The following is a 23,944-nucleotide window of genomic DNA, read 5'->3' on the forward strand; positions in this document are numbered from 1 at the left end:
TAACCAGAGCAGATACTCAAAGGCACCTTAGGAGATACAATACCTTTGAGACCAAGAAGACTGACATAGTTAAAGAAAGAATGTGTACATTGAAGAGTTATGTGTGTGTTTGTGGGGGATGCAAAGACTTAACCTGGCTCTGGACACCAGACAGGGAGAATCATGAGGCTAATGTAGGCTTGAAGCTAACAGTTGGCTGTGAAAACTTTTACTGGTGTTCTCCTCCTTCTGGAAAGGAGATTCCACAGTTAATGAGTACTTCAGATACAGAGAAAAAGTATTCAAATCAGAACTGTTTTTTGAGAGCTTACTAGGAGTCTGTTCTAGACTAGGCACTAGGATAATAAAGAGGAATACAACACAATCCCTGCCCTGGAAGTGCTTCCAGTTTAATTGGAGAAATAAATGTGTAAACGCTGTGATGTGGTAAGTGAAAAGATAGCGGGATGCAGTGCACGCAGTGCTGTTGGAACCAGAAAAGAAGCATTTTGCTTGGAGGTGAAGGGGAGGATTCAAAGAAGCTGATGCCTGAACAGAGTTTATTTTTTATTTTTTTATTTGATACAGAGTCTCACTTTGTCACCCTTAGTAGAGTGCTGTGGTGTCATAGATCATAGCAACTTCAGACTCTTGGGCTTAAGTGATCTTGCCTCAGCCTCCCAAGTAGCAGGGATTACAGGCTCCCACTATAACACCTGGCTGTTTTTTTAAAGAGACTGGGGCTTACTCTTGCTCAGGCTGGTCTTGAACTCTTGAGTGCAGGCAGTCCACCTGCCAAGGACTCCCAGAGTGCTAGGATTACAGGTGTGAGCCACCATGACTGACCAGCCCCATCATCATGTTTCATTTTCCTTTTTTTTTTTTTTTTTAAGATAGTCTTTCTCTGTCTCCTGGGCTGCTCATAATAGCTCACTACAACCTCAAACACCTGGGCTTGAGCCATGGTCCTGCTTTAGCATCTGAGTATCTGGGAGACTATGAGTAGGTACTACTGTACCTGGCTGATTTTTCTTTTCTTTCTTTTTTTTTTTTTTTAAAGACAGTCTCATTTTGTCACCCTCGATAGATCACAGCAACCGCCAGCTCCTGGGCTCAGGTGATTCTCTTGCCTCAGCCTCCTGAGTAGCTGGGACTATTGGTACCTGCCACAATGCCTGGCTATCTTTTGTTGCAGTTTAGCCAGGGCCAGGTTCGAACCCACCACCCTTGGTATGTGGGGCCAGCGCCCTACTCACTGAGCCACAGGTGCTGCCCGATTTTCTATTTTTTGTAGAGATGAAGTCTCTCCTCTGCTTAGGCTGGTCTTGAACTCATGGCCTCAAGCGATCCTCCTGCCTTAGCTTCCCAAAGTGCTAGGATTACAGGCAGGAGCCACCATGCCCAGTTCTTTATAAGGCTGTACTCTAATATGATGTATGTTATTCATTGTAACAAGTAACATTATGCTAATGTTTTATGAGATGCCGAAAATAAAATTTTAAGGGGATTAACTAAAACAGTTTAAATGGATCAACTCAAAAACAAATTTGAAGAGTTCTAATATTTTCTTTTTATTCTCCAGTGATTTGTCTTGTACATCTCTTACAGCCAAACACTCTTTAATACTTTAATATTGGTATTAAATATAAAACTGTGGCTCGTGCCTGTAATCCTAGCACTTTGGGAGGCTGAAGCAGGACGATCACTTGAACCCTGGAGTTCGAGTTGGAGAACTGAGCAACATAGCAAGACCTCATCTCTACAAAAAATTTTTTTTAATTTTTAAATTGTCTGGGTCTGGTGGTGCATGCCTGTAGTCCCATCTACTTGGGAGGCTGAAGCAGGTGATCACTTGAACCCAGGAGTTTGAGATTCCAGTGAGCTATGGTGATGCCACTGCCCTCTGGCCGAAGCCAGACCCTGTATCAAAAAACAAAACTATATTAATAATATCATAGTACTGGTAAATGTCTAGATCATTTTTGCTGGAATATGGAAGAATGATAATGGCAGAGATGGAAGGAGAATGGAAAGGGGAGGGAGGTCAGGGCTAGAGATAATAGTATTCACTGGGCAGCTAAGGAGATAGTCCAGGAGAAAGTTGATGAGGCTTTCTGTCTTCAAGGAACCTCTCACTGAAGAGGGTAATTTCATTCAGTACAAACCAGTAGATGTGGTCCTAAGTAGATGGGTAGAATTTAGGTGAAGTAAAAGATTAGAGGAGGTTATTTATTTTTTAAATTGAGATATGCCACTATCTATTTCTAGGACTTTTTCCTCCCCCTAGAATGAAGCCCTGTACCCATTAACAGGATGACCCTTTACCCCAGCTCCTAGAAACCAGTAATCTCCTTTCTAATGCTGGGTTTGCCTGTTCTGAACATTTCATGTAAATGAAAGCACATGTGGCCTTTTGCATCTGCTTATTTCTAATGTTTTCAAGGTTCACTTGTGTTGTATTAGCACTTTTTTATGGTTGAATAATATTCTGTTTTATGGATATACCACATTTTGTTTATCCATTAATTAGTTGATGGACTTTGGGTTTCTACTTTTTAGTTATTATGAATAATGCTGCTCTGAAAATTTGTGTTCATCTCTTTTGGATCATATGGTAAATCCTAATTTAACTTTTTATTTTTTTATTTTATTGTATTTTATTTTTGAGACGGAGCCTCAAGCTGTCACTCTGGGTAGAGTGTTGTGGCATCACGGCTCACAGCAACCTCCAACTCCTGGGCTCAAGCGAGTCTCCTGCCTCAGCCTCCCAAGTAGGTGGGACCACAGGCATCCACCACAACGCCTGGCTATTTTTTGGTTGCAGCCATCATTGTTGTTTGGCAGGCCGGGCTGGATTCGAACCTGCCAGCTCAGGTGTATGTGGCTGGCGCCGTAGCCGCTTGAGCCACAGGCGCCGAGCCCCTAATTTAACTTTTTGAGGAACTTTTCTGTAGTAGCAGCTGTACCATTTTACCTTCCCATCAGCAATGTAGGAGAGTTCTAGTTTTTCCACATCCTTGCCAATGTTCATTATTGTCCCATCTTTTTTATTGTAGTAGAGAAAGTTAATTGAAGGTTAGAAAAAAATCGAGAAAGGCTTCATAGAGGAGATGGAGCTTGGCTTAGGCTTAATACATATCCAGTTTGCAGACGAACTGACACAGCAGAGACACAATGCCTTTGCGACCACCTGGGACTAGAGTGCAGATTTCTTAATTTGTTCATTTGTTAAATCACATACTCATTCAATCAGTACTTACTGAGGCAGGCACTGTTCTTTGGGGAGATCCCTCTCCAATTCCCCGACTTGATCTTTGCCATCAGTGAAGTTTTTGAAAGGGAGACCACATTTACTGTTTCCTTTCTTCCACCTCCGTCTTCTTCTGAATCCACTGAGGTCTGGCTTTTGCTGAGATCACCAGTGACCTTCCTAGTTGGTCACCTCTGCTTTTTCTTTACTTACTATCGCTGCTTGAGACCCTTCCCTCACTTGCCTTAAGTTGCACCGTGCTTGCTTTGTTCTTCTAGTTGATGGCACTTGCTAATTATTTTTCCCCACTCCCTTTCCAGCGTGTCCCTCAGATGATTTGTTCTTAAGGGTTCTTTTTCAGCTGTCTCTTGTCTCACTCTGGTGTGTTCTCCCTTGGCAATCTCATTCATTCCCACAGTTGTAACCGGGGTGCCGCCTTCTTCCACGTCTGAAGCTGTTCCTGAGCTCTAGACCACATAGTACCTGTATGTCACACACTTCTATTGGGTGTCTCACAGCTGCTTCTAACTTAACATACCAGACTGAACCTGTGATCTTTTACCCTTCTTTCTCCTATTTTATTCTGTATAACCATGGACAGACCACCTCTACCCATATCCTGAGATAGCAATCCCTGAGTCATTTTCTAACTCCTGTCTCAAATCCTTCACATCCAAGTCAATATCCATCTGTTGTTTTTGTGGGCTCCATTCCTGCACACGTGCCATTACCATTGTGCCCAGGGTCCTTTGATTCAAGTAAATATAAGCTCTTTTCTCAGTTTTTCCCCTGAGGCCTCTGATCTAAACTCCTTCTTTAATGTTTTCATAAAGTGTGTCCATCTCTCTCTCTGGTTACATCATGTTACAGACTGTGTGATTTTATGCTTTATGAGGAGAGGTTCAGAGTAAGACCTGCTCTAGAAAGTGGCCCTTACTCCTGAGGTGAGGCCTTTCTGATGTGTCTGCTGGTACATGCATTATAATGTGATTGCTTCTCCCTGAGTTCCTACCTTCTCTCTGTGGCATGCTTGATCTCTAGTGAGTCTGTTTCCCTCTCAGCCCTGTGGCATCTACCACCATGTGGATCTGTGTCTTTGCAGTCCCCCCTCAGCCATAGCCTGGCAGAGGACCCTCCCACTGAACTCCTTTCTCTCCGGTATGTCACCTTTCACATTCCATCCATACTCAGATCTCCGCTTCCTGGGCTCAGTAAGACCCCTCCATTCTACTTTGGTGCCAGCTTTCTCTGCTATGGTTGGGAAATTGTCCCTTAATAGAAAGCTGAGCAATTATGGGGCACACTTGGGGTTTCTTTTCTCTTACGGTTGTGGTCTTGCCCTGCCTGTTATCTCTAGACTAAAAACTGTTGTCCAGTTTTCTAGTTGTTTATGACAGGATGATGAGCACTCCCTCATGGCTTGGAGCAGAAGACTACTATGATGACTTGTTTGTGTGTCTCTCTGCTCTACACAACTGTCTTACTCATAGGTCCCTTACATCTACCACATGGTAGGTAGCAAAAAAGGTTTTGGATTAACCTAAAGATAATGCTGCAACCACCACAACTTCGGAATGTGCATATTAGGGAGAATCGTTCTTTGCTGTTGTGTCATTCAATCTCAGCCCACTAAGTGGGCCCTTCCACGCGGGAACAACATTTGGGAGGTAATTTTTGCTCTTTTCTCCACCTTTCCTTTGACTTACTCCATGAATGGCAGAGCGATTTTTCTGACTGATGAGGCTGGAAAAGTATCCTATTGTATGGAACAGCCAGTCTTCAGGATTTGCACGTGTTTTCTGCCTGCCATACTCCAGCTGGTCTGCCCATGCCAGGACAGCCTGCCTTTGTCCAGCTGAGTAAGTTGAGTTCAGTATAGGAAAGTGTAAGAAAGGCCATTTGTGATTACACATCTCAGCCGTGTTCTTTAGTCACCCTTATCACTTACTGGGAAGAGGATATTTTGATTTCCATTTACCCCTAACTGGCATGTCTTATAATTAGTCTAAAACTTTGGGTGAGAGAGATTAATTATCCCCTCACCCCACAGAGACTGCAGATGGGACAGAGACAGCTCCTTCCTGCCTTGCAAGAGGTTCCTTCCCCACTAGTTGCCATTTTCTTTTTTCTCATACCTGATGGTATTCATGAATCCTAGTGTTCCCAGCAGACACAAGGCACCTGTCAACCTTGACCTCACTTTCCTCCTTTGCCTTTACCCTTTGGTTATGAGGACGATAGCCCCTGTTGTACCACTCAGACAAAGTGCTGTCATTTTCCTTTAAGAGAATGATGTATTTTGAGCATTGGTCTTATCTTCAGGAGAAAAGCATTTTCAGGAGACTTTTTAAGTAGCAATGTATCCTTGCTCTTCGTGTATTTGGTAGGCACCTAATTTGAGGCAGATGACTAATGGAATATATCTTATAGCAATGAGCCTTCAACAGGAACTTTCTCTGCCAAACTGTCCTATATTCTTAACTACACTGCAGCATAGGAAGGTAATAAATTATTAATCCTATATCTGTCTCCTCAGATTGTAGGATAATGACTTGAGTACATGGCAGTTGGAGAAAGGTAGAGTTTTCTGGCTGTTAACACAAACCATGCAAGCGTTTTAGTTCTAAAATTCAGCTAGCATGGAGCAAGTCTAGGGGATCTTGTTATACCACAACTTAATTGACATAAGACCAATCAGAATCTGCTAAAGTTAGTTTCTTTGTCAATGAAATTGAATAATTAACTCTTGCTGAAATACTTCAATGAAAGATAGTCATCTTAAGTCTTTGTCTTAGAAAACTATAATTTTGGTGTGTTCTTTTTGCCTTTTAGAAAAACTCATTTCCTACTTGTGTAACAAAGTGAAGAGGGATGAGAAAATGGCATAATTGGGCAGTAAATCCAGTTCAATTTAAAAGCTGTTTTAGATTGACTCTCCTCAGGAATTCCGCAGGGGAAAAAAAATAATAAGATAGCAGAGGAGTTTATAAAAACAAAACAATTACAGGGCCAAAGCATAGCCTTTTAGCTTATTTTAGAGATTTTATGCAAATCTCAGTAATTGGAACAGCTTCTATTAATAATTCAAGGCATTCTGTGGAATTGGTAGGGATATTGTCAAGAACTATGTGTGTGGTTAGTGTTTGGACCCCTGTTTTCAGCATTGAAGAGTTTGGGTCCAAATGGATAACTCTTGATTTGAAAGCCTACCTTTTTTTTTTTTTTTTTTTTTTTAGATTTCAGACTATTAGGGCGTACACATGTTTTGTTTACATGCTTTGTTTTTGCACAGATGATGTCAAAGTTGTAGGTGTGTCCTTTACCCAGATAGTGTGTACTGTACCCAATAGAAGTAAATTTACCCATCCCTTCCTCCTCCCTCCCCCAATAGCTTGCCCTTTGAACTAACTCTCTGATCCTTCATCTAAGAGTTTTCATTAGAAAAACCAGCCCATGTGGTTAAGATCTCATAGCTTTTTTTGATTCCAAAAAGTACTGGATACGTTTCAGAGAGAAGTTTGTTGTAAGAATTGGTCTTGACCACCTGTCTTTTCATCAGCTGAGCTGGAGGTAGGAGACAGAGTGATGAAGAGGATGGATTCAGGAGTCAGAATAAGTCTGAACCCTGGTTTTCTTATATTATGTACTGGGTGGTGTTACTGAAGCCCACCTTTCATCAGGTTCTTCGTCTATAAGATGGGAATGATAGGACCTCTCATAGAATTGTTGTGAGGATTAAATAAAGTATTCTTGCAAATGGGCTAGCTTACTCTTAGGTACATAAATAAAATTCAGCAAATGTTAGCAATGGTTATTATACTACAATAACATAAAGTTCAGTTTGGCCGAATGTTTTCTAACCCCAGGATGACTTACTAGGCAAGTTTGAGTTCTTTGTTGTTCTTAAATTCTGTCCAGTGGGAGCTCAGTCCAGGCATTATTGAGTATAATGTAGGCAGCTGGCCTTTCTGCAATGTCAGGAAAAGTATGCCTCAATTTTTGTAGCTTATGGGCCTGAGCTGGATTGAAGCTCACTACTGAGTAAGCTGTTTGTCCTTTTTTCATGATTGTTGTGCAGCGAAGGGGTTTGATGGGCCACTTGTTTCCTTCTTCAGCGAAGGAGACATTTTCTCTGAAGAGGCTCTGGTCTTCTGTCATGATGTCACCTCACTCTGTGTCCTGGTTCATTGCCCCCTATGCTGATGATGTGCCCATGCTTAGCAAGGCCTAGTGCTAGGTCAGGTTGTCTCTATCTTTTGGTCAGAATGATGTTTTGACTGGAACTGATTTGATAACATTTCTTTGTTATTTTGAGACAGAGTCTAACTCTGCTGCCTGAAATAGAGTGCATGGCATCCTAGCTTACAGCAACCTCAAACTCCTGGACTTGAGCTATCCTCCTGCCTCAGCCTCCCAAGTAGCTAAGGATATAGGTGTCTGCCATCATGCCCAGTTAGTTTTTCTATTTTTAGTAGAGATGGGATGTTACTCTTGCTTAGGCTGATCTTGAACTCCTGAACTCAGGTAGTCCACCTGACTCAGCCTCCCAAAGTACTAGGATTACACCATGCCACTTGTTTCTTTCTTCAGCTAAGGAAGCCCAATAACACTTTTGAATTTGTGTCAGAAGTAGCTTGGCCGAGCAGAGTGGCTACCGCCTATAATCCTAGCACTCTAGGAGGCTGATGCCAGTGGATTTGCCTGAGCTCAGAAGTTCAGACCAGCATAAACAAGAGTGAGACCCCCATCTCTACTAAAAATAGAAAAACCAGGCAGGCACTGTGGCAGAGGCCTGTAGTCACAGCTACTCAGGAGGCTGAGACAGGAGGATTGCTTGAGCCCAAGAGTATGAAGTTGCTGTGAGCTAAGACACTACAGCATTCAACACCAGAGTAAGACTCTGTTTCAAAAAAAAAAAAGAGGTAGCTTACAGAGTTACTCCTGTCCTTCCTTATCCTAGGCATTAGAAATACCATGGTAAACAAGACAGATATGGTTCCTGCCCTCATGGAGCTTGTAGTTTGTTGATACCTTTTCCATTTTTAGTTAACAGAAAGAAATTCTCTTTCAGAGGGATGATGTTACTGGTATCGAGATTCCCTACAAAGAGTCTGAGGCCTCCCAGGGTCCCAGAGTAATATAATGACGGTGGAGACCCAGTCTTCCTTGCAGAATTCTAAGAATGTAGAGATTAGGCAGTTTGATGTTTCAAGCTGGTTTCAATAGAGTAACCTTTTGCAAAGAATTATGTTGGTGATGGCTCGGCGCCTGTGGCTCAAGTGGCTACGGTGCCCGCCACATATACCTAAGGTGGTGGGTTCGAATCCAGCCTGGCCTGCCAAACAACAATGACGGCTGCAACCAAAAAAAATAGCCAGGTGTTGTGGCGGGCGCCTGTGGTCCTAGCTACTTGGGAGGCTGAGGCAGGAGACTTGATTGAGCCTGGGAGTTGGAGGTTGCTGTGAACTGTGATGCCACAGCACTCTACCCAGGGGGACAGCTTGAGGCTCTGTCTCAAAAAAAAAGAATTATGTTGGTGAAACCCTTGTCTACAACATGGTATGTTTCCAGCTTTCCGTTTGATCCAGCCCACTCTCTCACCTTTAATAATTCACATCCCTGAATGAGCAGTGAGGGTGGTTATCTGGAGGTGTGGAAAGAGTGGTATAGCTACAGCCTTTGCTCGCGATTTGAGTGTGTGTCCTCTGGTGTTTTCATGGGTGTTAGATACACCCAGCTAGTCAGCACTGGAGAGTCTTCTCTACATCGGGGTGCTCCTGTTCTTTTGGCATCAGGTTTGTTAGGACCTGTGGTGAACAATTCTAATGCTTAGCTTGAGGCAAGCACGGAGTTATAGCATCTCTGAACTTCCCTGGTCAGTCACAGAAGGAAGCTATACCTTAAGATAAGGAATTATGAATGTCCCTGAATGCTGAATTCACCATCACAGATGCTGTCCAAGGAGAAACAAAAGCAGAGAGGAATACTAGCCAAGGCCTAGCTGGAACTCTACCCACTGAGACTCTGCCCTACACATGGGTGCACTATATATTTCACTCCAATTCCCCTTTTTAAACTCTCCAGGCAGATGAGGATTTTTAGGAATGCTCTCTTTCTTCCAACTGGCTTAACGATATGCTTTGATTCTAATCCAGCAGCACACTGGGTTTGAAATAAATGTATGCTCATGAATTCTCTCTTTTAGTTAATAAGGGGAATGACTAATATTGCCAGACCTGGGAGGTGGGGGTGGGGTGGGTTACTTTGATCGGGTTTCACTTCTGTAGCCTTAATTTCAGATTCAGGTTTGCAATTTTAAGAGGACTACCATCCAGCCTGTTAAGAATGGCTCTTCTGATTTTGGGGATACATAGTTCAAGTTCAGTGTTTATTGTCCCTAACTGAGGGCAACCTGAGTCAGCTGGAGGCTTATGGAAATGGGCCGGGTAGAATGAATGAGTCTTAATCAGAATTAATGAAGCATCCTTGTAGAGAGAAGCTGAAGAGCTATATTCCATTTCAGAAGGTTGAGTAATCTGCATCCTGCTGGGTCAGTCTGTGGCGTCTGGGCTGAAGCAAACAGTCCCCCTGTGCTGAAGTAGCATCAGGCTCTCTTCTACCTGCGTGTTCCATCTCATCAGTTTCTAACTGCTTGGCTTTGAAAATTGCTCTCAGCCGTGCTCCCCAGGGCATGCTTATAAGCTGCACTCTGACATTTCTTACAATGCACTTTTCCAATAACGGGGTAAAATTTTCCTTTTACCCCTTCTGTGAAAGGTTGGCCTCTATGCTTAGTTAGGTCTGTAGAGCTTGAGCAGAGCTATTTGCCTAGGATAGTGAAGGCAGAAGCACAAGTTTTCTGACCTGCCCCTGGAGACTTTTCTCTGACAGGCGTCCCCTCCTTTCCTTTCCCAAGCTGTTTTGATTGAGCTGTTCGCCTCCACTCTTTCATATTTCGTGTGGGGGTTGCTGCCTCGGCAGCATGGCTGCCTCTGTTAGTGGGAAGGAAGTGGTAAAGAGTGAAGGCCCTCTGTGTACAATGTATTTCCAAGGGCTTTCCTATGTTCCAAAGGGGAATGTGGGGCGTGCGTGTGTGTGCATGCATATGGGAGAGAGAGAGAGACTCAGAGACTGAGACGCATTTTGGTGTTCTTAGTTACTCTGCCTAGAATTAAAGTCACTTTTGGAACAGCAGAGAAGTATTGCCATTTTACAGATGAGGATAAGGAAATGCCAACTTCTCTGCAGTTAGAGTCCATACTGGATAATTTGGTAGTCAGGAGTGTTGACCAGTTTGCCCAAATTTTTATTTTTGTCTGTAGAATGTGTGAATTATGATTAACTTGAACATGGAAGTATAAGAAAAAGATGCATGTAAGAACATGCCATAAAAACGAAGTCTGTTAAAAGCCATGTGCCTGCAGGAAATAATATGAAATTATCTGAAGTTAGTGCTGCATTATGGTGATGACTTGAGTAAGATTATACTTTTCTAGTATTTGCGATCCCTGGCTCTTGATATGTGCTGTCTCACATTCAGTGCCTCAGCATATGCTAACTCCATTTTTAATGCCTTTTCTAGGATGCTTAATTTGCATCGTTAATGATAATTAATATGTAGGTATTATGTACATTTAGATACATATGTTTCAGGTCAACAAAGACTGTACCAGGTTAAATAAAACCCAATTCCTGCCTTCAGAGCATGCCATCAGAGAATTCATGCTATAGAGGCAAAGACAGATGCAGAAACACAAAGAAGCTGGATGAATCCCAAGATGTGCTATGGGAGCACAAAGAATGGGGCAGAGAAGAGCTGAACCCTGTTCTGTGGCAGACTGGTGAGACACGGGATATTCTAATCCCTTTGAACCTCCTCCTCCCAGATTCATTTGAAGTGGTTTTTAACCTCCAGAGCTCTTTTTACTTTATCTCAGAGGGAGGGATAGAGGGAAGCGTATGTATAGCTCTGTAAAGTCTAGAGAATAAGAGCCCTAGGAAAATTATTTCTGTACAGATACAGATTGGCTCTGATTTAATTTAAATAAACTGGCTCTCAACAATTCTAAGAATACTAACTACTCGCACAGTTTTGCTTTCATTTACACACAGATGAGAAAGCATCTGTAGCTCTGCATTTTATTTGCTATAAGCAAAAAGTGGTTCGAGATATTTAAGTATCTGAAGCTTGGTTGTATTGAGTCCTCACATGTCCCAGTTCAGCCCACTGCAGTTTTTTTTAATTTTTAAATTTTTTTTATGACACTTACATAATGCTCTGAAAAGAAAGACTTTCGATGGATAAATCAATATAAATTTCACCTCTATTGCCCATATCTGGTGAAATCGTACTTCATGCCTAGCTATATTATTTCCTTATTTCCTCCAAGTTCACCATTTTATTTAATTTACATATCTCTGCTACAGCCCACTAAATGACCTTCTCTTTAGAAATAACAGAACAAACAGCAAAAAGAGAAAAGAAAGAAAAAGAAAAAAGCTTCCCCCAAAACAAAACAGTTCTCTGATTCAAGGGTTTTTGTGTGGGTTTACGAAGTAGGTTGGTATGTTTGTAGTGAATGCAAATAATTTATCAGGCATTATAACTGCAGTGAGAGACGGCAACCGACTGCAGATTCTTAACAATAACAGCTACCAGTGGGCTGTGCAGGGAGTTGGCAGATTCATGACATCATATCTAGGTGCTTTTCTTTTAAGAAAAACATTTTTTTTTTTTAGAACCACTTTTATGTACAGGCCGAAGTTTATCTGCAATCATCTAATACCTGTGCTTTTTGAAGTACAAAGACAGTATTTCATAGAGAGGTGTGGGCTCCTTCAAGCTGTGGCTTGGAGGCGTGCTCTCCTTGCTGACAGCATTCTCCAGAGTCTTTTAGTCATAAGGTGGTGGGAGAAAAAGTGAAGCCAGAGATTTTGAGTACATCATATGCAGCAATGTAACCCCCCCCTACTTACAGGTTTTTTTTTTTTTTTTTTTAAAGTGCATGGTTTAATCATTTGCCTTCAAACTGCCTTTAAATGTTATAAAGCCCTTGATGACTGGATTGTTTCTGAGCAGGTGACTTTGTGGTGGGAGAGCTATTTTCAGCTACACAAGTGATTCGGTTAATACTTGGCTATGAAAAAGGGTTTTGGGCTAAACCTTGACAGATGGGTCTTTTGAAACATAATAACTATATCTAATTAATGCAAACTTTTGATACATTAGAAAGTATCAGGTAGAAGTATAGATGTTAGAATTGTGATAGAATGGCTTCCATGTTTTCATCTAGGTGACCAGAACTTTTTGAGATGTTTTTTCCCCCCATTTTCATCATTACTTGGAAGAAGGGAAGGTGAATAGATTTAGATGTCATCAGTGATGGATGACTGTTTGCCTAGGTGAGCTGGGAAGCTATTTTCTACTGTTGCTTTGTTCAGAAATTTCCATGGTGAAAGGCTATTTCAGCTTTCAGTGAAGTAGAGTGGTCTGAAATAGATAGCTCAGGGAACTGAAATTCAGTTGGTCCTTCATGAGGAAAGATTGTGATTTTAAAGGATTTTCTAGTTGAGAGTTCAAGCAGGAAAGACTGTTTCCTAGCTGGTTATGTTATTTAGTTATCTCTCCTTCACCCACTCTGCTTTCCTTCATTTTCTCTCTCTCATCTTTCCCCATATTTCTCATTCGTTGTCCTCGATTTAATTTGCAAAGCTCTCTCTAATTTCTTAGTGAACTGGGAATTTTGTTTTTCTCTCCTGTCTCTTCTTTCAGCCAGGAAATTAATTAACATTAAGGATCTGACTCAAATAACGAAAAACTCAAGTCATTCCATATTGGAGCTGACATTTTTCGCTTGATTTTGTTAGTCACAAAAAGCCATAAATTTATTAAAACATCGAGTGAACTTTTAAAACTAACAAAAACTCTTTGAATGTCTACTATGTTCCAAGCATCTTGCAGGACCTACAGATACAAAGGCACAAGATACAACCCCAGAACCTAAAGGCAGAGTGTGTGAGGCAGACAGACAAGTATGATCGCGTGAGGGAAGTGCTATGATAGAGGTATGTAGTATACACAGGAGAGAGGCACTGGGGGTGAAGGTTTCATCAGGAACCTTCCTGGAAAAAGTGATGCGTAAGTGAAGATGGAACATAACGACCACGGAATAATAGCTGTTACTGTGTGCCAAGCATGTGTTAAGTCCTTTGCTCAGATTATCTCCTTTAATATCTTTAATAACCCTGTGAGTTAGGTAGCGTTAAAATCATTCCTATTGTGCACATGAAGACACTTAAGAAATTTGACCCCAGATGACATAGGAAGTGACTGCCTTGAGATTCAAATGTAGGCAGTCTTATTATAGGAGCTAAAGCTTCATCTAGAGAGTTTTGGCAAGGGGGCTAGAGATGAGGTGGGAACAGTTACGGAGTAGGCTGTTGATCTTGGTAGGGGATTTTCTTGGAAAACAAATATCAACTCAATTTTCTGAGGTTTCTGTATGAACTTCACCTTGGGGACTGAATGTATTTTCTTATTAAACTTAGATTAAATGAGAATGGTTTTCATATTTTTCAACCTATGAGTTATAGTTATTCTGCTTTAAATAGGTACATTAAGTGGACTTCCTCCCCCCCCCCTTTTGCCTATAAATGTTCCAGGAAGGTGTTGTGATACCTTTTTTGTCTTCAGCAATTAGCCCCAATCCCAGTATCTTTGAGACTTCTTGAGTGACAGTCATATAGGAGAAGACTTGCTCTTTTGAGCATTCTTATCCAGCGAAGTATTAAGAAGATTCAGGTTTTGTGATTGAGTCCTTGGAAACTTATTTTTCATCTAGTGGACAGTGTGAATAGTAGCTGAGATATGTGTTGGACAGCGAGTTCCAGAGGAGTTTGTCTTTGATCAGATTGATCTTTGGGAAAAGTGAAAACACCACAGTCAAGGTTAAGGAGGCAGAATGTGGACACAAAGCCTATTAATTCTTGTTTAGCAGTTATTTTAGTTTTAGCAAATCATCTATGCTGTAACATTTAACAAACTGTGCTCTTGACAAAGCTAGGCACACAGCAAAGGCAATGAGTAGTAATTATTTTCTTTGAAAAAAAGGAGGGAGGGCAGTGGTTATTACCCTGGCTTTTTCCAAACTTCATAATACCTGATTGTGTCCTTCAAAGGATTTTGTTACCTCCTCTGCCTTGCTTTCTGAATACGCTAACCCCCGCACGGGAGAACTGGTATGGAGAGTAATGTGGAACCATTTTTTGTTATTGGTTTATTAGTGGGTGTGCAGGTGGCAGACATGCTGACAGTCAAAAGGAAGGTGGAGGGTACCCCCTGAGGTGGTTTGTTTTTACATGGTTCCTGTGAATTGTTTTTGGGATTGATAATGTGCTTGCTTATCTCATTTTCATATGGCAGCCATCTTGGCTGAGACCCACGTCTTCTGAGAGAACACATACTTATGATGATAACTGCAGGAAGACAGATGGTGTAGAGCCAGAGTTCAATCACTGACTAAATCGCCGAATTTAAGGCTTCTGCCTTCCTACTTTATAATAGCTCATTACAGGTATAATTGTCAAAGGAAAGCTCTGAATGAATTCATGACCATATTATAAAATTGTGAAATTTCAAGAAAAGAATTTTAGCTTTGGTGACTATTAAAAATTAAATGCAAATTTTGCCTACAAAATACCCTAACTGGTTGGGCATGGTGGCACATACCTATAGTCCTAGCTGCTCAGGAGGCTGAGGCAGGACGATAGCTTGAGCCCAGGAGTATGAGGCTACAGTGAACTATGACCATGTCGTTACTGCATTCTAGCCTGGATGATAGAGCAAGACAAAAAACCCTTACCCATGTATTGTTTTCTACAGAGAGACTGCCACTTAAGAATTTATCAACTATTGTACTCCCATTTCCACCATCACAGACTTTCCTTTGGAATAGTCTGATGAATTTGGTTGGAGTGTAAATTTCCGGCCACTTTAACAGCATGGCTCCTAAGATAGCAGGATTCTGTTTCTGCTTCCTACTTGGTTGTTAGCTAGAGCAGTTTCTCAGTTGGCTAGGGAAGTCAGTCTTGTTACCTGAGGTTTAAGAATGCCAGAGGCAACAGCACTGCCGCTAAACATTTTCAGAGTTGTTCACAGCTTCCTAAAAGTATCTAATGAATTTCCTTTGGCAATAATTCACATACTCTGTAGACTTTTCCACTCTGCTGCTTGGAATTACGAAACCTGGTCTAGATTTTGTGCCAGATAGATTAGAAGTCTGTCTTTTGAGAGGTGGTGATGTAGGTAGGTGTTGCTAGCTCCAGAGCCTCCTGTTTTGGTGATTCTCCAGGTAATACATATGGGAGCCCTGCCTTTTCTGCTTTTTGCCATCATTTTAGAAAGAAAGGGATTGGCTTTGCTCCGCCGTTCTCACCCTGGGTAATCTTTCTACATGCTCCTACCAACAGTGAGTTGTATACTTTGCAAAGAGGTTTTCAGATTAAGGTTCTACCGACTGTAAACCCTTTTTTTGTGAGGATTTAATATTGCTTTTGCTTGGGCCCTGGGAGCAGAGCCAGGGTATGGCGGCGTGGGCAGGGAGAAGAACTGATCTAAAATTGGAATTTATTTTCATCTTACCTTTTATCCCAGTTACTTCTAGAATCCAATATTGACTCTACCAATGCTTTCCTGCTTCCTCCTTTCATGAACTCTTTTTCTCAAGAGTAACAACAACGAAAACATGGAAAATTGAATCTTGGAATAGTTAAATTATTTTTCAGAGGTTAAATTTCTAGTAAATGATGGACCTAAAGCTGAAACTGGAACCCATGTCTTTTAATTATTTAAGATAATTAATCATCAACTCTCTAACAGGAAGAACTGTGATCCACTGAGTAGAAGAAAAAAGCCCTGTTTTTCTTGACATTTTGTATTACCAAACACATGATGCAACATTAAATAACATTTAATAAAAAAAAAAAAACCTCAGTCAAAATCTCAGAGATATCATAGTACTTCTTCCCCTTATTGGAAACTATTGGAATTAATTTTCTTGGCAACACTATTGCCAGGTAATCTCCTCTAGGCCTCACATTTCTTTTACTCCTAGTTAGTCATTGTCAAAGGTATAAGGGCTCAAATCTTTCAAATGACTGCTTTGAGGCACAGGACACTTGACTTCTCTACCTAGAAGAACCAAAATAGCAAGTAGATAATCACCCTTAGAATAAAACATCTAAGAGAAAAACCTAGAATTCAGCAGAAAAGGGACAGGAAACACCTGAGGCAACAAAGGAGAGGGAGGTGAGGTGGACAAGAGCCCTGAGAGTTTCCCCAGTGTGAGGAAAGCGTAAGTGAGAGACCCTAGCAGTCCATATTATCACTGCAAATTCCTGCCCTCCTGGCCATGGAAGAGTCCTTGGACCGCACAGACCCTGAGACTGACATAGGGACCTCCCTGGAGTCCAAGCAAGAGCACTGCTCCGGAGAGAGAGCTCATACTGGATCCCCCACACACTGCAATTCCCCTGGCGGCAGCACAGTGCCGCTCTGGGAACCCAGCCCTCACCTACCCCTGGGCCCCTACATCTTCACATCCCTGGAGCCCCACTGACATCCCAGTGTCAGCCCAGAGAGTTGAGAGGGCTGGGAGATACTGGTGGACCCAGGGGAGTGGTAGAACCCCCCCATATTCCATCCCACACAGAGTGCAAAGCACTGGAGAGGCTGCCCCCAAGGGAAAAGGAGCTGAAGTGCTTGCCTGGGGTCAATGAAATGATAGTAGCCCCTCCTCTCAGTAGGGCTGCCAGGCACTTGCATATGCCCGGAGGGCAGACTCTTCTCACCAGTTGCTGCAGCCAGTACTGCAGGCAAAGCACTCAATCTAGAGCCTGAAACTGGCTTGCCAGGGGATGCCTATCTTGCCTATCTTTACCACAGATGGCAGCCTTGCATCCCTCAGTAGCAGGGCCATAGTGCACTTGCACATGTGCTAGGACAGGCTTTCCCTGCCCACTGCTGCTGCCTCTGCTACCTGAGGCCTGAGGATCACCATAGCATGAGCCCGAGCACATCACCAGGGGTCCTGGCACTACACATCCTGCCCCATCCCCCAGTGGCTGAGCATGCTGCCTTGGGGGCCTGAAGGCCTGGTGATTGTCCTACCTCTCTGGTCACCCTAGGCATACTCACCACCAGGGGATCCTCCAGGTAATATATATGGGAGCCCTGCCTTTTCTGCTTTTCACCATAGTTTTGCCCCAGGACACCTGCTACCACTGGCACCCTAGCACATCTTCTGGAGGTCTGGAGCTTGCACTGCTTCACCCACCATAGCCTATGCTCATGTGTAGTATCAGAGAGACTTGAAAACTGTCCTGCCCTACCTGGCACCAACCCCCTTAGTGCCCAAGCACACCATCTGGGGGCCTAGGGATCCCACTAGGCCTTGGCCACCCTGGGCTTGTATGTACACCACTAGGGCCCCAACAACAGGCCCAGAAAACCTGAAGCCAGTGCTCAGGCATGCCATCCAGAGGCCTGGAGATTACCCTGTCCCATCCAACATCTCTGGCAGCTAGGCATTCTGCTGGGAAGTCTGAGGTCTGGCCTGTCCAGCCTATTGAAGCTACCACTAACGCTAGCCAGGGTTGTCTGGCAGGCCAAGAGTTGTCCTACCACTGCTACTACAATTGCTGAGATCACATTTGCTGCTTAGGGATTTACAGACTCACCCACCTGCCTGCCCTACTGCTGCTACTACCAGTACCTGAGCAAGCCACCTGAGGGCCCAATAAATTGGCCTTCCTGGATTAATACTGGTGCCTATATATGCCGCCTGGGGGCCCAAAGACAGGCATGTTCAACCCACTGCTTGCACCATTGGGGCCTGAAGACACCTGGTATCCCATCCTTAGCAAAATCTCACCATACGCTGGGTGTGATGGCTCATACCTGTAGTTCCTGCACTCTGGGAAGTCTAGGCAAGAGAACTGCTTGAGCTCAGAAGTTCGGGAGCAGCCTGAGCAAGAGTGAGAACCCATTTCTACTAAAAATAGAAAAATTAGCTGAGTGTCTTGGCACATGTCTGCAGTCCAGTGGTTCTTAACGTGTGGGTTGCGACCCACAAAACTGTATTAAAGGCTCGCAGCATTTGGAAGGTCAAGAACCACTGCTGTAGTCCCAGCTACTTGTGAAGTCGAGGTAGGAAGATTGCTTGATTCCAGGAGTTGGAGGTTACAAGGAGCTATGATGATGCCACTAGCTAGGGTAATGGACTGAGACTCTGTTTAAGAAAAAAGAAAAGAAACCTTACCACAGCCTCCACTAACAACCCCAGGATACCACTAAGACACTGAAAAAACCACAGTGTTTACAGCTGAAGAAGTCAAACAAGGACTATTCTACTACACACACAGAGAATTCAAAACTAAAGTCCCCTACCCTGCCAACACTATAGATAAATCTATAGGAAAAAGTCTTTCTCTGTGAAACCTAAGCCAGAATATTAAAAGAAGTAACTTTATACCTGATGTTCACTTATGGACACAGAAAAGTAACCAAACGGGCAGTGCCTGTAGCTCAAGGAGTAGGGCTCTGGTCCCATATACCACAGGTGGTGGGTTCAAACCTGGCCCCGGCCAAAACAAAACCTGCCAAAAAAAATGTGACCAACCAAGAAAGTATGACACCTCCAAAGGAACACAATAATCACTAATAACAGACGCCAGTGAAAAAGAAATTTATGAATTTCCTGAAAAAGAATTCACAATGATGATATTAAAGCAGCTCAGGACATACAAGACAACGCAGATAAACAATACTAGGAAATTCAGAGTAATTTAGGATATTAATGAGCAGTTCATCAAAGAGATAATTAGATAATAAAAAGAACCAAACAAATTCTGAAACTGAAGAATTCAATGAATAAAAAATAAATACAATTGAGAGCTTCAACAATAGACTAGATCAAGCAGAAGAAAGAATTTCAGAATTTGAAGATAAGCCTTTTGAAATAATTCAGTAAGATAAAATTAAAAAAAAAAAAAAAAGAATGTCAGTGTGGCATATGGGACACTATAAAATGATAAAATATCTAAATTTTGGGTGTCCCAGAAGGGGAAGAGAAATATATAAAGCCTGTTTAACAAAATAATAGTTGAAAACTTCCCAAGTCCAGCAAGAAATTTAGGCATCTAAGATAGAGGATGAAGCTCAGAGATTCCCAAATAGATAAAACCCCAAAATGTCTTCTCCTCAGCTCATTATAGTCAAACTGTTAAAAGACAAAGAGAATTCTAAAAACAGCAAGAGAAAAGCATATAGTTACAGATAAGGGAATGCCCCAGCAGATGAATAGCAGATTTCTCAGCAGAAAGCTTACAGGCCAGGAGAGAATGGGATATGTTCAAAGTTCTGAATGGTAAAAACAAAACTGCTAAATAAGAATGCTATTCCCAGCAAAGTTAGCCTTCATAAATTAAGGAAAGAAATACAGACTTTCACTCAGGGAATTTATCACCACTAGCCTAGTCCTACAAGAAATGCTTAAGGGACTTCTACACCTGGAAAGGAAAAGATGATACCTGCCATCATGAAAACACAAAAATATAAACTAGTAGAACAAACACAAATAAGAAAAAGGACTCAAATGTTACCATTACAGAAAACCACCAAACCATAAAGATAAGAGAGAAAGGAATAAAAGATATACAAAACAACCAGAAGACAAAATGATAGGAATACGTTTTGGTACATCATTAGTAACCTTGAATGTAAAAGGATTAAAATTTCCATTTTGGAGTAGCTGGATGGATAAGAAAACATGACTCAAGGCCAGACGTGGTGGCTCATACCTGTAATCCTAGCACTCTAGGAGGCCAAGCTGGGTGGATTGCCTGAGCTCAGGAGTTCGAGACCAGCTTGAGCAAGAGCAAGACCCCATCTCTAAAAGGAGCTGGGTGTTGTGGAGGGCACCTGTAGTCCCAGCTGCTTGGAAGGCTGGGGCAAAAAGATTGCTTGAGCCCAAGGGTTTGAGGTGCTTGTGAGCTATCATACCATAGCACTTTACCAAGGGTGACAAAATGAGACTCTGTCTTAAAGAAAAGGAGAAAAAAAAAAAAGCATGACTCAAGTATATACTGTCCACAAGAAACTCACCTGTGAAGACAGATATAGACTGAAAGTAAAGGGATGGAAAGAAATATTCCATGCAAACAGAAACCAAAGTGGGCAGGAATAGCTATACTTATATCAGATAAAACAGACTTTAAGTCACAAAAAGTAAAAAGAGACAAAGAAGGTCATTGTATAATGATAATGGGATCAATTCAGCAAGGGAATATAGTTCTAAATATATAGGTACCCAACACCAGAATGCCTAGATGTATAAATCAAATATTATTAGATCTAAAGGGAGAGATAGACTCCAATGCAGTAATAATTAGACTTCAATACCCCAGATCATCTCAGATCATCTAGATAGAAAATCAACAAAGACATACTGGATATAGGTTCAGTGCCCATAACTCCGTGGTTAGCGTGCTGGCCACATACACTGAGGCTGGCAGGTTTGAACCAGGCCTGAGCCTGCTAAAACAACAATGACAACAACAGAAAAAAAAAAAAACAAAAAAAAAACGGGTGTTGTGGCAGGTGCCTGTAGTCCCGGAGGCACAGGCAAGAGAATCACTTAAACCCAAGAGTTTGAGGTTGCTGTGAGCTGCGATGCTACAGCACTCTACTGAGGGTGACATAGTGAGACTCTTGTCCCAGAAAAAGAAATACTGGATATAAACTGTCCTTTAGACTCAATGGACCTAACAGACAATTCTAGACATTTTATCCAACAGCTGCAGAATACTCATTCTTCTCATCAGCACATGGAATATTCTATAAGATAGATCATATATTAGTCTCAACAGATTCAAAAAAATCAAAATCTACTGGGTGTGGTGGCTCATACCTATAATCCTAGCACGGTAGAAGGCTAAGGTGGATGGATTGCATGAGCTTAGGAGTTTAAGACCAACCTAAGCATTAGCAAGACCCTGTCTCTACTAAAAATAGAAAAACTAGCTGGACATGGTGGCAGGCACATGTAGTCACAGCTACCTAGAAGGCTAAAGTAAGAGGATTGCTTGAGCCCCATAGTTTGAGGTTGCTGTGAACTATGATACCATGGCAGTCTACCCAGGGTGATAAAGTGAGACTCTGTTTCAGAAAAATCAAAATTATATCAAATGTTTTCTTAGACCACAATGGATTTAAGACTTAAATCAATAATAAGAAGGACTTTGGAAACTGTAAAATACGTGGAGATTAAACAATATGTTCCTGAATGACTATTGTATCATCACAGAAATTAAGAAGGAAATAAAATTTCTTGAAACAAATTAAAATGGAAAAACAATATATCAAAACCTATGGGATACTGTAAAAGCAGTGCCAAGAGAGAGTTTATAGCAATTGAATCAAAAAAGTAGAAAGATTTTTTTTTTAAGAGACAGAGTCTCACTTTATTGCTCTTGGTAGAGCGCTATGGCATCACAGATCACAGCAACCTCCAGCTCCTGGGCTTAGGCGATTCTCTTGCCTCAACCTCCCAAGTAGCTGGGACTACAAGCACTCGCCACAACGCCCAGCTATTTTTTGTTGCAGTTTGGCCGGGGCCGGGTTTGAACCCGCCACCCTCAGTATATCGGGCCCTTCCCCCTACTCCCTGAACCACAGGCACCGCCCTAGAAGGATTTTTTAAAATGCCTAACAATGTACCTAACAGAACCACTAACTAGACTAACCAAGAAAAATGAAGACAAACCAAACCCAAAATTAGTAGAATGAAAGAAATGATAACAATCAGAGCAGATCCAAATGAAAAGGAGGCTAAATGCAATATAAAGTAAAAAAGTTGGTGTTCAAAAGATAACAAAATCAATAAACCACTAACTAGACTAACCAAGAAAAAGAGAAGATCCAAATAAATAAAGTCAGAAAGGAAAAGGACATATTACAGCTAATACCACAGAAGTACGAGAAATCATCAGAGACTACTATGAACAACTACACACTAACAAACTGGAAAACCTAGAAGAAATGGATAAATTCCTGGACACATACAACCTACCAAGACTGAGTCAGAAAGAAATAGAAAACCTGAACAGACCAATAACAAGTAATGAAATTGAATCAATAATGAAATGTCTCCGGCTTGGCCCCTGTGGCTCAAGTGGCTAAGGCGCCAGCCATGTACACCCAAGGTGGTGGGTTCGAATCCAGCCCGGGCCGCCAAACAACAATAATGACTGCAACCAAAAAATAGCCGGGCGTTGTGGTGGGCGCCTGTGGTCCCAGCTACTTGGGAGGCGGAGGCAGGAGACTCGCTTGAACCCAGGAGTTGGAGGTTGCTGTGAGCGAGATGCCACGGCACTCTACCCAGGGGGACAGCTTGAGGCTCCTGTCTCAAAAAAAAAAGAAATGTCTCCCAACAAAGAAAAGCCCAGGACCTGAAGGCTTTACTGCCAAATTCTACCAAACTTATAAAGAAGAACTAATACCAATTCTCCTGAAACCATTCCAAAAAATAGAAGAGGAGGGAATTCTTCCTAACTCATTCTATGAAACTGGCATTTAGTACCCTGATACTAAAACTAGAGAACACACACACGCCTGCACACAAAACAAAAACTACAGACTCATATCCCTGATAGAAGCAAAACTCCTCAACAGAATCCTAGCAAACTGAATCTAACAGCACATCAAAAAGATGATACATCATGATCAAGTGCTATCTCTTCCAAGGGTGCAAGGTTGGTTTAACATATGCAAATAAGTAAACAATACATCGACAGAATGAAGGACAAAAACCATACAATCATCTTAACAGATGCAGAAAAAGCAAATAGTATAGTTCAACATCCCTTCATGATAAAACTGCTCAACTGGCTGTGCAGTGGCTCGTGCCTATAATCCTAGCACTCTGGGAGCTGAGGGGGGTAGATTGCTTGAGCTCATGAGTTTGAGACCAGCCTGAGCAGAGTGAGGCCCAGTGTCTACTAAAAATAGAAAAACAGATAAAAAGAAAACCCGAGTCAAGAGGATTGCTTGAGCCCAAGAGTTGGAGGTTGCTGAGAGGTATGACGCCATGGCACTCTACCCAGGGTGACAGCTTGAGACCCTGTCTCAAAACAAACAAAAAAACTGCTCAACAAACTAGGCATACTAGGAACGTACTGCAACATAATAAAGGCCATATATGACAAGCCTAGACCTAACATCATGCTGAGTGGGGCAAAGCTGAAAACCCAATCTCAATACTCCTATTCAGTGAAGCCATAGCCAGAGGGATCAGGCAAGAGAAAGAAATAAAAAGTGTTCAAATTGGAAAAGAGGAAGTCAAATTGTTCCTCTTTACAGATGAAATGATCTTGTGTTTAGAAAAACCTAAAGATTCCACCAAAAAAACTCTTGTATCTGATAAACAAGTTTAGTGAAGTTACAGGATACAAAATACATAAAAATCAGTAGCATTTCTATGCACTAATTATGGACTAGCTGAAAAAGAAACCAAGAAAACAATTTTTTAATAATAGCTACCAAAAAAAAAAAAAGTACCTAGGAATAAATTTAACCAAGGCCATAAAAGACCTCTATAAGGAAAACTACAAAACACTCATGAAAGAAATTGAAGAGGGCTCGGCGCCTATGGCTCAACC

At 42.0% G+C, this 23,944-nt stretch overlaps 1 protein-coding gene across 3 annotated transcripts in view; it reads left to right on the forward strand.

Annotated features, from left to right (window-relative positions):
* The window catches only part of KIAA0319L (KIAA0319 like), a 119,298-nt gene that overhangs the window by 9,572 nt on the left and 85,782 nt on the right, over positions 1–23,944 (forward strand). The gene's annotated exons all lie outside the window — the stretch shown is intronic.

The sequence above is a fragment of the Otolemur garnettii genome, unplaced genomic scaffold (genome assembly GCF_000181295.1).
Source record: "Otolemur garnettii isolate 467f Iridium unplaced genomic scaffold, OtoGar3 scaffold00025, whole genome shotgun sequence".
Taxonomy (NCBI): Eukaryota; Metazoa; Chordata; class Mammalia; order Primates; family Galagidae; genus Otolemur; species Otolemur garnettii.